A 13,783-nucleotide genomic window follows, 5' to 3' on the forward strand; every position below is an offset into this window, starting at 1 on the left:
GGACCGTGAAATAAATTATTGTCCAGGGTGCAACTAGGAACAAATTCACTTTGCAGAATTTCTGTGTACATTCCAAATATAAAATAGCAAAATATGGACAAAAAGTTTCTTTCTGCAGAACAAGTGATGTGTCCCATAATGCAGCTCTTCCTTTACTGATTTCAGCCTGCTGCAGAGCACAAAAGCACTCCCAGGGGCAGCACGATTCCCAGCACAATGATGTCACTTCCTGAAAGTGATGTCATCACATAGCCCAGAAGCACACACATGAACACCACAAAAAAGGTGAGTGCCAGGTCGTCCACCTCCCACCAGGAGGGTAAGGGGACCTGGCAACCCTATTCCATGTAAAGTGTCTGCACATTCATCTCTCATCCTGCCTCCTTTACTCTTATTTCATCCTTCAGGATGCCATTAGGGTTGCCATTCCCCCACCCATGGTGGGGGATCCCCTGATCCCACCCTTCCCCCCCCCCCATGCCCACTCCCTGGGGTGCCTCCCCGGGTGGTGTGGCACACTCCCAGACAGGGAGCGCACTCCTGCGCCATGAGAGTGGGTGGCGGCGGTGGCAAGAGCAGGCAGCACTGGCAAGAGCAGGCCACCCTCGCCACTGCCGTCGCCACCACTGCATCCTGCTCTCATTCGGCACACAGGGGCCATGGCAGTAAGAGTGGGCAGTAGTGGCAGGGAGAGTGGGCAGCGGCAGCAAGAGCAGGCCGCTCTCGCCACCGCTACCGCCCGCTCTTGCATGCTGCCACCTGCTCTCACCACCGTGGCCCCTGTGTGCTGAACGAGAGCGGGCTGTGGTCATGCAGGCAAGGCCAGCCTCCACTGGCTGTGACAAGGGCCCCCTTTGACCTGGGACCCCCTTTGACCCTGTGTGATGACGTCATTCCTGGAAGTAACATCATCACTTGAGCTGAGAGCACGTGCAGGGTGAGTAACAGCTACCAATCCCCTGCCGGGAGACTCCAGGGACCTGGGGATCCCCCATCGAGGGACTCCAGGTCCCTGGCAACCCTAAATGGCATACATACTTCTCTTCTCAACAACCCTTTAAGGTAGATTAGGCTAAAATTGCAACTGAGCCAGAGAGAGCTTCATGGTGGAGTGGGAATTCAAAACAAGGTATCTCCAGTCTGACTTACACTCTTACTACAATTACCACCCCAGCTTGGTAAGATTATAAACTGAGTTTATGTTTCACTGCAATAATTAAGACTTGGAGCTTGAAACCATGCATCTTTGCTTCTATTGCTTTGCCATACATCGAACTTGCTTCTATATACTTAACCTATTGTGAATGGCAGAGTATTGTAGTTCCAAAACAGGTTCAGAGCTAGCCCTTCTGCTTCCCAGGGCTGTTAATCAAGATGCAAAGCCACATTTTTTTAAAAGATAGATATTCTTAGTTCTTTATTTGCACACTTGATAAGCATACATAGTAAGCTATAAGAACCATCCCACAAGTTGGTGAGGTTTTTCAAGCTTTTATTTTGAAGCACGACTGGCCACTGATACAACCTGGACCTTCTAAAGTCACTGAGATTCATCCTAATGTCTGTTCAGTTCCCTCCCGATCTGTTAAAAAGAGTTCTGATTTTCAACAGATTTGGACTTCATTTTCTGTTTTCTGAATGCAAAGAGCAATTTAATCATCCCATCACAGTTAATTGCTTGCATTTGTAGTAAAAAAAGCTTAATAGAACATGAGGAATTCTGCTAGCAAGTTGCCAAGAACGTTTTACCTTTGTGGAGGGACTGAAAGTTAATACAAATGCTGCCATCACTCACATGACTGTACTATTTGTCTACAATCAATATTCATGACCTTAATATTTTGTCACTGAAACAGCCCTAAATGAAGTTACACCCTTGTAAGCCCATTGACTCAGATGGACCAAAAGTCAAGCTAAACAAGACACCAGACACGGTGTTGCCAAGTAGGCCCCCTCTCCTGCTTTAAGGCCTGCCATGGACTGTGTTAAAGTTTCCTGCGTTGCTGTTTTACTGCTGCACCAAAGACTGCCTTGCACGTGTGTGTCCTGATACACGTGTCAGTTTCCTGCTTGCTTGTTAATTACCTTGCTGCTGCAATAGACTGTGTAGTTGGCTGACTCCATGTTTGGTTAACTGCACAAAGGACTCTTTTTCTGGGCAGCCCTGCCCTGACCTGTATCTGGACTTCCCAGTGTGTGTTTGGACTTTAGTACAAGTGTGCCCCGTGCCTGTATAGCCATCTGCCACGGACCGTGCCTGTTCCCTGCTTTGGACTGTGTTTTACGTGCTGTTCCCCCTGCCTCCATGGAAGCCTGCCTCATATGGGCCCAAGCCGCTGCTAGCAGCCGGGCGCCTGCCGGGGAAACCTCCAGCGAGCCTGGCTAGGCGCTCCCTGGTCAGTTCCCGCCTGGAGCCTCCCGCGGGTCGGTCCCCGAGCTTGCCCTCGCTACCGGGCAGCCTGCTATCCAGCCCCAGCTATGCCCAGCCGGCATCCATGCTCTCAGACAGCCAGAAGACCCAGAGGAAAAGACTGCTTTGGGAAGCCATTTCGGTGAAGCGGGCACACCACGTCCGCAGCGAGAGTACCTCGCCCCGCTCTGCATATCTTAGGAGCCGCCCAGGAGAAGGAACTAAGTGCCAACCATCCCAAGCACTTAGAGAATGCATCTCAAAGAAACCTCCGCATTCCAGAGCTGATGACATCAGGACAAGCCCTGTCCGCTGGAACATCCTTTCAGCCCACTCAGATTTCCCCCTCCGTCTTTTGTCCCCTCTTCCTGAGCTGTCACTTATCACAATCTGATTACCAAAGTGGCCCATCCAAGCCATTCAGTAACCCATTAGAACCTTTGTTTTAATCTGTGAGAACCACCAAGTACAGCACCAGCCCCAGGGTACGTTTTGGGGTATTTAAGCTGGTCTCTCAGACCACACGTTGCTTAGGCCATTCCCTATCCAGACCCCCTTGCTGTCTGTCTGTGGATCCATTGCTGGCATTGGACCACCCTCGCTGCTGTGTCTCTGCTTCTCTTCAGGATAAGTGAGTATTCCCTCTACCATCGTTGGGAACCTGCTAATGCGAAAGTCTCTATATTTCCTACTCTGTATTTCCTAGTCCTTGTATGTTTTCTTGTATGCATGTGCAAGCTCAGGCTTACGCCACACTAAATACACGTGTTTGGAACTTATTTGTAGTCTGCCTCTTTTTCACTAGAGTGTCTGGAATCGGGACCTCCGTAGACATAGGTTAAGATCCGCGCTAATTTTAAGTTACAGACTGCTAAAGCTAATTTCCCCTTATAATAAGAGCAGTTCTGGTAACAACGGGTTCATTCCACTTGCCAGTGGAGCAGTTTTATCTGGGAACTCTAGTTTTCAATGACAGAGCCATGCTGGTTAGCTGGGAGAGAGGAAGGATTCCTTCACAGCCCTCCTCCTAGCTGCCTCTAATGGCTGCTTGGCTGGTTCCCTCCCTCAACACTCTGGGTGACTGCATGCCTGCACTCCCAGGGGAGCAAATGGTAGGAAGAAGGTGGTGGCACATGATGGCCCACAGCCCCAGACACATGGCCACTGCCACGTTGCCACCTACAGTGGAGGAAAGAAAGGAGCCAGGTGAGCAGCTGGAGTATGTGGGGGGGTGGGGGTGGAGGAAACCGGCCAAGCAGTCAGCAGAGGCAGCAGAGGGCTGTGAGGGAATCCCTCCCCTCTCTTGTTCTCCAGCGAGCCCATGGCTCTGTCTTTGAAAACTGCAGTTCTCAGGTAAAACTGTGTCACTAGCCACTGGGAGGAACCCATGCATGGCGTCTTGTTTAGTTTGACTGTAAAGGGGTGCAGTTCTGCTTAGGATTGCACTAAAAGTGTGACAGTCTGAACTTCTGAGGTCCATCTGAAATTCCAAAAGGCAGAGAATTCATCAGTTTGACTATAAAAATTCAAAATATGAGATTATATACAAGAAATGTATAACTAACTTAAGAATTTTAGGAAACTCTTGCTGGCCAATGGAACCTATAATCATTGCAAGAATTCTAAGAAAAGACAATGGAGCATTGGGGAGTGGGTTTAAACCAACATTATGAGCCATGCTGCCCTCTTGGTCCCTTGGCTTTTGTGCACCTCGGTCTTTAGTTAGTAGGCCATAATTACAGCAGATCGCCGGTGTTATTATGATGGTCAGTTCATGCACACATATACACACAGCTGCAGAATGGGAGGAATCTGTGGAACTAATTTTTTCCAGCATGACATAACCCTAAAAGCCCAGGAGCAGTTTGCAAAGTAATTCAGGGGGTAAGCAGTTTGGGAATTTCAGAGGTTGTTTTGGGGATGAGGTTGTAACTGGGACATCATGCATCTCCAGAGCTTCTTCCCTCCAGGTTAAACAGCCCCTGAGCTATGAGAGATGTCCATTCATGTCTCTGGAGAGGCGACATCAGTATTTTCTAAATAGATTTTTTAAAATGTCAGCAATTTAACATTTGAACTGGCAGGTCATGGAACTGCAGCAAAAATTAAGCAATGTAAGTAGGAAACAGAAATTTCTATAGATGAAATCTACAAGTTTCCAGATGGTATCTTACATTGCAAACATGAGTAGTAGCAGTGCCATTCTAAGAATGCTTTTCTGAGAGCAAGCCCCATTTAATAGAATTAAAATTCTATGTAGTCTTGCTTAGGATTGATGTCTAGATTATTCCTATGAGTGTGTACATTTAATGCACACTGGCTCAAGAAAGCGGATGCAGCAATAAATTTGTTGGTCTTTAAGGAGTCACACAAATCTTTCTTAGAATGGGAAAGTTTATGGAGGATACTACTAGGCAAAGCAAGCTGTATGGAAGCTTCATAAACATCAGGTATTGAGGAGTGATGACAGTGAATGGATTTGGCCATTGTGCCCTGCTGGCAGGCTTTAGAGAGGCATCACCTGCTTGAGGAAAGAGGATGCTGGACCAGATGGACCTTTGGTTTGACCAAATATTACTGGGCTCTTGCAGGGTTTACTAAGCTAATGGATCTGAGCACATTTGTTGAGGCTAAGTAGTATTACTAAATGAGCAGGCAACATTATTTCTGTATAGACTGTTCCTGTATATTCCCACCCCCACCACTGCCTGTAAGAGAGACAAAAAGTAATAAGTCATAATAGCTGCAGCTATAAATTTAGATATACATCCAGCTATGCACACTGTACCTTACAGCTCTGGCTCAGGCAACATTTTCATTAACTTTGATGGCAGCTTAGTCAAGGCTTCCGGTTTTGCCCCACAAATATTATTCTCCCAAAAATAACACATTTCACCATGGAAACAATTGCTCATGGAACAATACAGGATGCCTTGCTGAGTGTAGAACTCCATGTGCGTCATTACAGCAAAGCTCAGTTCTTTCCTCAACTCAAACAGCGCCATCTCGGATACCTGAAACCAAGAGCCATTATTATGGCCACGGGGCCATAAGCGATCCTTTGAGCTCCCACTTCTGAGCAACACATGGAAAGTCAGAAATTGACACACACCCAATACAATGGTTGTTAGAGGGACCAGATGCAAAATAGAATTGCAAAAGTGCCACTTGAGGATTCATTTTGAGAGACAGCGTTGTGTAGCGGTCAGTTTGGTGGACTTAAACTATAGCAGTCTAGATCTGAAACCTGAGCAGGTCATGAAGCTCTTTGGATGCCTTTAAGTCACTCCCTTTCTGCCTATGTCACATGGTTGTTTTGAATTAATAATAGAATAACCCCATCTTCATATGACTGCCTGGGAGGAAGGATGGCACACAAATATGAATTAAGCTTATTGTTCGTGGCATGCACTTCTGTCTTCCTTTTCATCAACAACAACAAAATGGCTTCCAAAGCAAAGAGATAAAATCCATCAAATCTAGTTAAAATAAAATAAGAACAGTTTAAAATCAACCCTAAAGCCATTTAGACAGGAAAAAGGCAACTTCAGGAAAATCTTCAGTGATGCCAGTCTAACCATAAACAACATTCCTAAAAATTAGTGTCTTCACTAGTTTGCTAGAAATCAGCAGTCCAGATAGATTTGCCTTGGGCTATGCACCACTTGGGATATGCTGGGCACTGGCTGGGCGCCCCGAGTCACAGCTATGCTATGGGCAATTGCTGTTTCCATTATTTCCTGTGGGGTAATGTGTTCATTATTCTGTGCGGGCAAGCACACTCTCCATTATTCCATATGGGCAATCGATGTCCCTCTTATTCCATGTGGGCAATCACTGCTCCCAGTCACTGTTCCCAGGATACAAGATGATCTTGACAGGCTGGAAAACTGGGCTAAAATAAATAAAATTAATTTCAACAGAGATAAACGCAAAGTTCTGCATTTAGGTAGGAAAAATCAAATGTATAATTATAGGATGGGGGAGACTTGTCTTGGCAGTAGTATGTGCGAAAAGGATCTAGGGTCTTAGTAGACCATATCCTGACCATGAGTCAGCAGTGCAATATGGTAGCTAAAAAGGCAAATGCTATTTTGGGCTGTATCAACAGAAGCACGGTGTCCATATCAAGCGCAGTGATGGTGTTGCTCTGCTCTGGAGCACAGGAACACTCCAGGACCCCTCGCATCATCCCGGCAGTGTTCCTGCATCCCACACTGGCCCAATTCAGCCTTAAACAGGTGGAAATCAGGCCAGTGGGGAGTGCAGGTGCCTGATTCAAATGGGTGGAAATCGGGCTCAAACCAGTTCAGCATAACACCAAACAGACCCATCTCTGCCACATGGTTCTGAAAGATTGTTACCCAAAAGGCTACCTGTGTTGTACCCCTTCCCTTAGTGAAAGTACTCTGAGCATACTTAGGGTGCATACCAGAAACCAAAGGATTAACATAAAGTGGGGCTCTCATCCTGTGGAGGATGCTATTCTTGCTACTGAGGGAAATGTCAATGGGAATCAGGGAGGGAGGGGAGGGAGAAACCTGGGCTTGCTGCCTTGAGATAACTCTGCTAACACAGGGCCAAGCTACAAGTGACGAATGACACAGGTTGGACACTTGTCAGCTTCCCTCAAGTTTTGATGGGAAATGTAGGTGTCCTGGTCTTGCAGCTTGGCTCTCTGACTGCTGTCCAATGGACTTTTCAACTGTCACTTGTCCAACATTCTGCCAAGCTGCCTACATTTCCCATCAAAACTTGAGGGAAGCTGACAAGTCCAACTTGTGTCATTCGTTACTTGTAGTTTGGCCCACAGTAGGGGATTAACCAAACAAAAGCATTTATTATGGGGAATTAACTAGATACAACTCTTAAGGATCCCCTGGTGATGCAGTAGAGTCCTTGCTTTACAGCTGTGGTCAAATGTCTGCAGGGCTTTTTTTTGGCTGGAACACAGTTCCACCAGCTCTTAAAAATACACACATGTCCAGTGGCTTTGCCCCCACCCCCAATCTCCAGACAGAGATCAGTTCCCCTGGAGCGGGGGTGGCCAAATGGCTTGCGAGCTGCATGTGACTCTTTGAGCCATATTTTGCGACTCCCAGAGCTAGCCCCCCCCCTCTCACTATGCTGGGTGCTCCTCTGCAGGCCCAATGCTTGGCCAGCCCCACACTCGCAGCGCCACTGCCTCAGCATGCGAGGAAGGGGAAGGGGAAAGGAAGAAGCGAGGAAGGCAGGAAGGAAACGCAGAGGCAGCCCCAGACTTCGGGCTTGCAGTGGTGTTTGTGTTGCTGCTTTCAAATCTGACAAATGGCAGGCGAGGAGGGTCTGCGCATGTGTCACCCATTGCCTCAAGTGCATCAAAGTTCAAGGGGCTTACTGCCGGGGCGGGTTAGCTTGGGTGGAAGCCCCGTTCGTCTGTAAATGCATGTGTGCCGGACTGCTGGGGCGGAGGGGCAAGTGCTTAAGATTGTGTGGCTCCGCTTTCTGATCTTCCAAGTCTGAAATGTTGTGAGGGGCAGTTTTCAGGACCTGTGCCAACATCCTAAATACAATTCAGTGTAGACTAGAAATTGGCACATAGGCACAGTGTATTTAATAATGTGTATTTCTTTCCTTTCTTTCCTTCTTTCTTTCTCTCCCTCTCTTGCTTCCTCCCTCCCCCCTCTTTCTTTTCTGCCTCCTTCTCTCTCTATCTCTTTCTTTTCTTTTCAGGACCTGTGCCAACATCCTAAATACAATTCAGTGTAGACTAGAAATTGGTACACAGGCATAGTGTATTTAATAATGTGTATTCTTTCTTTCTTTCTTTCTTTCTTTCTTTCTTTCTTTCTTTCTTTCTTTCTTTCTTTCTTTCTTTCTTTCTTTCTTTGTCCCTCCCTCCCTCTCCCTCTCTTTCTCTTTCTTTTGTTTTCAGGACCTGTGCCAACATCTTAAATACAATTCAGTGTAGACTAGAAACTGGCACATAGGCACAGCGTATTTAATAATGTGTATTTCTTTCCTTTCTTTCCCTCTCTTCCTTTCTCATTCTCTCTCTCCCCCCCCCCTTTTTCCTTTCCTTTCCTTTCCTTTTCTCATCTCTAGTTTACAGGACCTGTGCCAACATCCTAAATACAATTTAGTGTAGACTAGAAACTGGCACACAGGCACAGTGGATTTAATAATGTATTTCTTTCTTTCTTTCTTTCCTTCTTTCCTTCATTCCTTCCTTCTTTAAAGTTGATGTAAGTCCATAGCATGTGAAAATAATATTATTTCAAAGAATCCCGTGTGTTTCTCCCTCATTTCCCTCTTTAGAGTTCCACGACCTCTTATCCCAGAAAATAAGCCCTGAATGGCTGAAACGAAATTGAACCCAGATAAGATGGAAATGATGCTGGTTGAGAAGGCAGAGATTTTGAAAACATTGTGCTTCCCATCTGTCTACAAGAGATGCCTTGGCACATGATTGTCAAGTGTAGGGAGACACAATGTTAGCTGGGAAGCATAGTTTTAAAAGACAGATCTCTCCTCAGAGGGTTTGTTAATTTCTTCTTCATCTCCTGGAAGGCCTCCCTTAAGACTCTGTCAATTTCATCTCTTTGTCTCTGTCTTGTTAAAGTACCCTTCCTGATTAACATTCCATCTCCCGACAAGTGTTCTTCACGTGTCAGATGTCACGTGTAGAGAGACTCTCATTAAGAGACTGTAGTTAGAGAAAAGCAAAAGAATGCAGCAGCAAAAAGGCCTCCTCCCAACTCAGACTAGCCTGGACACAGATGAATTCCGTCATAGACACTTTGGGCCCATTTTTGGAGTTCACCGACCCACAATTTCCAAAGCAGTGGGTGAAGATGACCCCATTTGGGCATTTCATCTACCTACATCTTTGTGGCTACGTGGCAGACAGAGCTTGTCTTTGGGATATACATTTCCATATGGCCCAACTACCTGGTTCCAGGTTACAGTGCGAGCAAATATGAATGCTGTGCTGTCACAGGATGGCACTGTCAACAATATCAAAAGGCACTGAGAAGTACAGAAAGACAAACAGGGATGCAGTCTCCCAATCAGAGGACCAGTGTAGGGCAACCATCAAGGCAACCAATGATGTTTGTCTGCCATGATGAGGGCAAAAATCAGACTGAAACGGATCATCTTTATGACTTAGGGCCAAGCTACACATGACGAATGACACTTGAATGGCAAGTGTATTTCTCCCTGTTCACTTGCCCTCCACTCAATCCACTTGCCGTTCAAGTGTCATTCGTCATGTGTAGCTTGGCCCTTAGTAACAGGGGTGGACAGGGTTGCCAAAATAGCCATGGAAAAAGGCTCTTCACCTCCACTGGTCCCATCTCTCTTCCAGCAACACTGCCTCATCTGGTGAAGGTTCACCAGCTTCTGGGCTAATATGTAAGTACAAGCCAGCAGCAGCTTGTGGGGGGTGGGGGAGCATAATGGCAAACTGCTCCTCTTTAGAAGCCTCTTATCTGCTATATTCTAGTGCATGACATTTGCTGCTCCACCATCCTCAGCCTCCCCAGTCTTACGCTGGCAGACTCCTATTTGTACCAGGAGATCTGAGGGTGGAAGCTGAGGAGGGCATGGTTTAGGAAGGCAGCTTTTGTCAGTTGATGGGGGATCCCCCACTCATCAGCTGAAAAGCAGCAGGCATTTGAAAGCAACATTTTTCTTGCTGCTTGCAAGCAGCAAGTATTGCTCTTTGCCCAAAGCTTCCTGAAGCAATATGAATTGCTTTGGGATTCCCAAATCGGTTCAGCAGTGCTGGGGCCAAGTTGGGAATCCCGAATCTTTCCAAATCAGGCTGAATCGAGTTAAAAACCCAAATCGGAAACCCAAAGTGCACATCCCTAGAAGCCACTGCTGATGGTTGTTGTGGGTTTTCCGGGCTGTATTGCCGTGGTCTTGGCATTGTAGTTCCTGACGTTTCACCAGCACAGCAATACAGCCCGGAAAACCCACAACAACCATCGTTCTCCGGCCGTGAAAGCCTTCGACAATACACTGCTGTTTTGTTTCCTTCTTCATCAGTGATATTAAAGGCAATTATCAAGGTTGCAATTTGGCAACCATAGGTGGCTTCTAGCTTAGAGAAGGGACTTTGGGTAGATGCAGTTTGTCATGCAGGGAATCAGAAAAGCTACAACTTCAGTTAAAAAAACAACTCTTCTCTACCGCAATGTGTCACACATTGTATATGATGACCATCCTAACGGTACTCAGCTGAAATATTTTTCTGAATCTATAGAAAAGAGTAAGATAGAAGACCAGTAGCACCTTAAAGACCAACTAGATTTCCAGGGTGTGAGCCTTTGAGAGACAAACTTCCCTTTCAGAGTAGTTCAAATCTTGAAAGCTGACAGCCTGGAAATCTAGTTGGTCTCTTAAGGCGCTACTGGATCGAATCTTGCACTTCTACTACAGACCAACATGATTACCCACCTGAAACTATGGAAGAGAGAGGTTTATGTACCTATTTGGGAATCATATTCTGATCCATTTTGGAGGCTCCAGGTGGGTGAAAATACTTCTGAACCTGTAGGTGGGTGAAAATACTTCTGAACCTGTCTGTTTCAATCAGTTCTGCTTCTGAGATGCAGTTGTGAAGTGCTCAGCCACCATATGTGCATATATTGGCCCTTACACAGGTCATCTTTAATGTCACCAACCATGCCGAGGCAGAGTTTCTATGGCAACAACGACAACTGACAATTATACTTTTTCTCACATTGAGAAACACCTTTGTCTTTATCCCCTACTCAAAACTTAACAAAATATAATTTTTATATACACAAAATCATTCTCTAGTCCTATTTTTTTAAAACAAGGACACAAGTTGAGCTGCTAAAGGAGCTTTAGAGCTGAGTTCTTACCATCTTTACTGACAAGTAAGGCCCACTAGTTTCACTGAAACTTACTTCAAGCTAAGGATGCTTTCAGTTTGCTCCAGAGTCCTGGACAGGGCTCCTCAGCTGTGTTGAGCCTGTGGGCACTGTTGGTATTTTGAGACAGGGAAGTAACATTTGATTTATATAATAACATTCAATTTATGTACCACCCTTCAGGACAACTTAACACCCACTCATAGTGGTTTACAAAGTGTTATTATTATTCTCACAACAATCACCCTGTGAGGCAGGTCAGGCTGAGAGAGCTCTGAGAGAGCTGTGTGAGAGGTCACCCAGCTGGCTTCAAGCGGAGGAGTGGGGAATCAAACCTGGTTCTCCAGATTAGAAATCTGCTGCTCTTAACCACTACACCAAACTGGCTTCCAATGGGCACCACCATAAAATTGATGCCATGGGAGGCAGGGTCAATCACAAAATAGCTTGTGAGGGAACTGTTATAAAATGTTGGGGCATTTCAAATCATGCTTCCTTCAATGACAGGGCCAGCTATTTTGGAATGGGTGGTCCCTGCAGACATGAAGGTCCTTCTGAAGCTTCTCCCATTCCAGTGAGATGGAAAGCCAAGACTAGATCTTTGTTCTGGGGAAGAAGAAAGTGGGTACCAGAAAATGGGTGGGCACCATGGTATGTGCAGGTGCTACACTGATGATCATTGTTCCAGAGTGTGAAATAAATGAAACCAGCCATTCTGTACCTGTTGTAATGTTGTTCTCAAACTCCTGTTCATTTGTGTTTAGCTTCAATAAGTTTGTTTTGACCATCCAGTACCTTTATTCATAAGATGGCAGCTTTATTGGAGTGTGCTGAGCAAATAATATTTGCTTGATACTTTGGGGATATCTAGAGAAATCAGATGCAAATCATTTCAGAGAAACTATAACAGATGGTCATCACTATATTAGGCCTTTTTGGCATTACCGGTGACCTCATTTCAATCCAGTATGATGTGACTGTGTTCTGGTGCTTTTTAAAACTGGCCTGCATGTTTCCAGGAATCACTACAAAATTAATCCATCTGTAGCTCAAGATGTGTTCCTAGTAGCGTTAATTTTGTGGGTTAAGTAGAATATCCTGCCCTGCATCTTGGGGTTCCTTTATTCAGCAGATGATGGAAGGATCAGAAAACTGCTCAGAAAACTACTCCTCACTGGGAAGAACACCCCTGGCCCGTACTTGAGTGTTCTCTGTTGTGCTTGCATGCATTTGCATGTATTTATTTATATACTGCTTTTGTTCCCAGTTTGGAACTCAAAGCAGTTTAAAACATTGTTCTCCCCTACTCCCTTTTCCCACAACAGTGACCCTGTGAGGCAGGCCAGGCTAAGAGCTTGTAATGGACCCAAGATCACCCAGCATGCTTCCATGGAAGAAATAGGGATTCAAACCCGGGTCTCCCCAGATCCTAGTCTGACAGTGTGTCCACTACACGATCTGGCTCCCATGTGGTCAGGAAAGTTCCTGTACTTTTATTATTCCACAGAATGTATAAAACAGAATTGTTCTAGAAGGTATTTTTTTACAGGGGTGAAGTTTTTAATATCTGCTAAAATTTGTAGACAGTTCTATTGCACTATTGTACATATTGTCTGTGAAAAAATAGGCAATTAGCTTGCATTTATTGTATTCTTATCTTCTTTTTCCTGCATTAACATTTTGTAACTTGCCTTGAGTCTCAGCAAGGAAGGCTGATGATTAATTAACTAATCAATGCAAGATATTAATCAATCAATTAATATCTTACATTTCCACCCAACTGCTGTCACAGCAGGCAGTGCCTTAAAACCAAGGGATTCAAAGCAGGGATTTTTTTCTAGGAAAAGAGGTGGTGGAACTCAGTGGTGGAACTCAGGACTGCACAATGATGTCACTTTAGGTCAGCTGCAACAAGGGGGGAGTTTTTTAAAGTTTAAATCACCCTTGGTGAAAATGGTCACATGGCCAGTGGCCCCGCCCCCTGATCTCCAGACAGAGGGGAGTTTAGATTGCCCTCCATGCTGCTCAGAGAGCAGGGGCGGGGCCACCGGCCATGTGACCATTTTCAAGAGGTGCCGGAACTCCATTCCACCGCATTCCAGCTGGAAAAAAGCCCTGATTCAAAGACCCCTCAGGAGTACCCTCAATGACCCCAAGCAGTCTTCGGACCCCAATTTAAGGAACACTGGTCTATAGATTCAGAATTTCTATAAGTCTTTGGCTTAGGACTGAAAATCAGATATCCAACTTTGTTCATAGCTGGGTTTCACACTCAGGGGTGCCTTCTCCCTGTCAGTGTCAACTGATCTCTGAGTACAACTGCTTGGAAGTATATGACACCTCGTCACTGTAGCTAATTGTAAAGGGCCAGGTGAATAGGCAACACAGCCAATCACAATGATAAAGTTAGATTCTGCAAACCTGAGGGAAACCCCAGCTTTGTGGGAAAATCTTGATTTTTTTTTAAAAAAATGAAAGTCAATCCCAT

This window comes from Eublepharis macularius, chromosome 5 (genome assembly GCF_028583425.1).
Source record: "Eublepharis macularius isolate TG4126 chromosome 5, MPM_Emac_v1.0, whole genome shotgun sequence".
Lineage (NCBI taxonomy): Eukaryota > Metazoa > Chordata > Lepidosauria > Squamata > Eublepharidae > Eublepharis > Eublepharis macularius.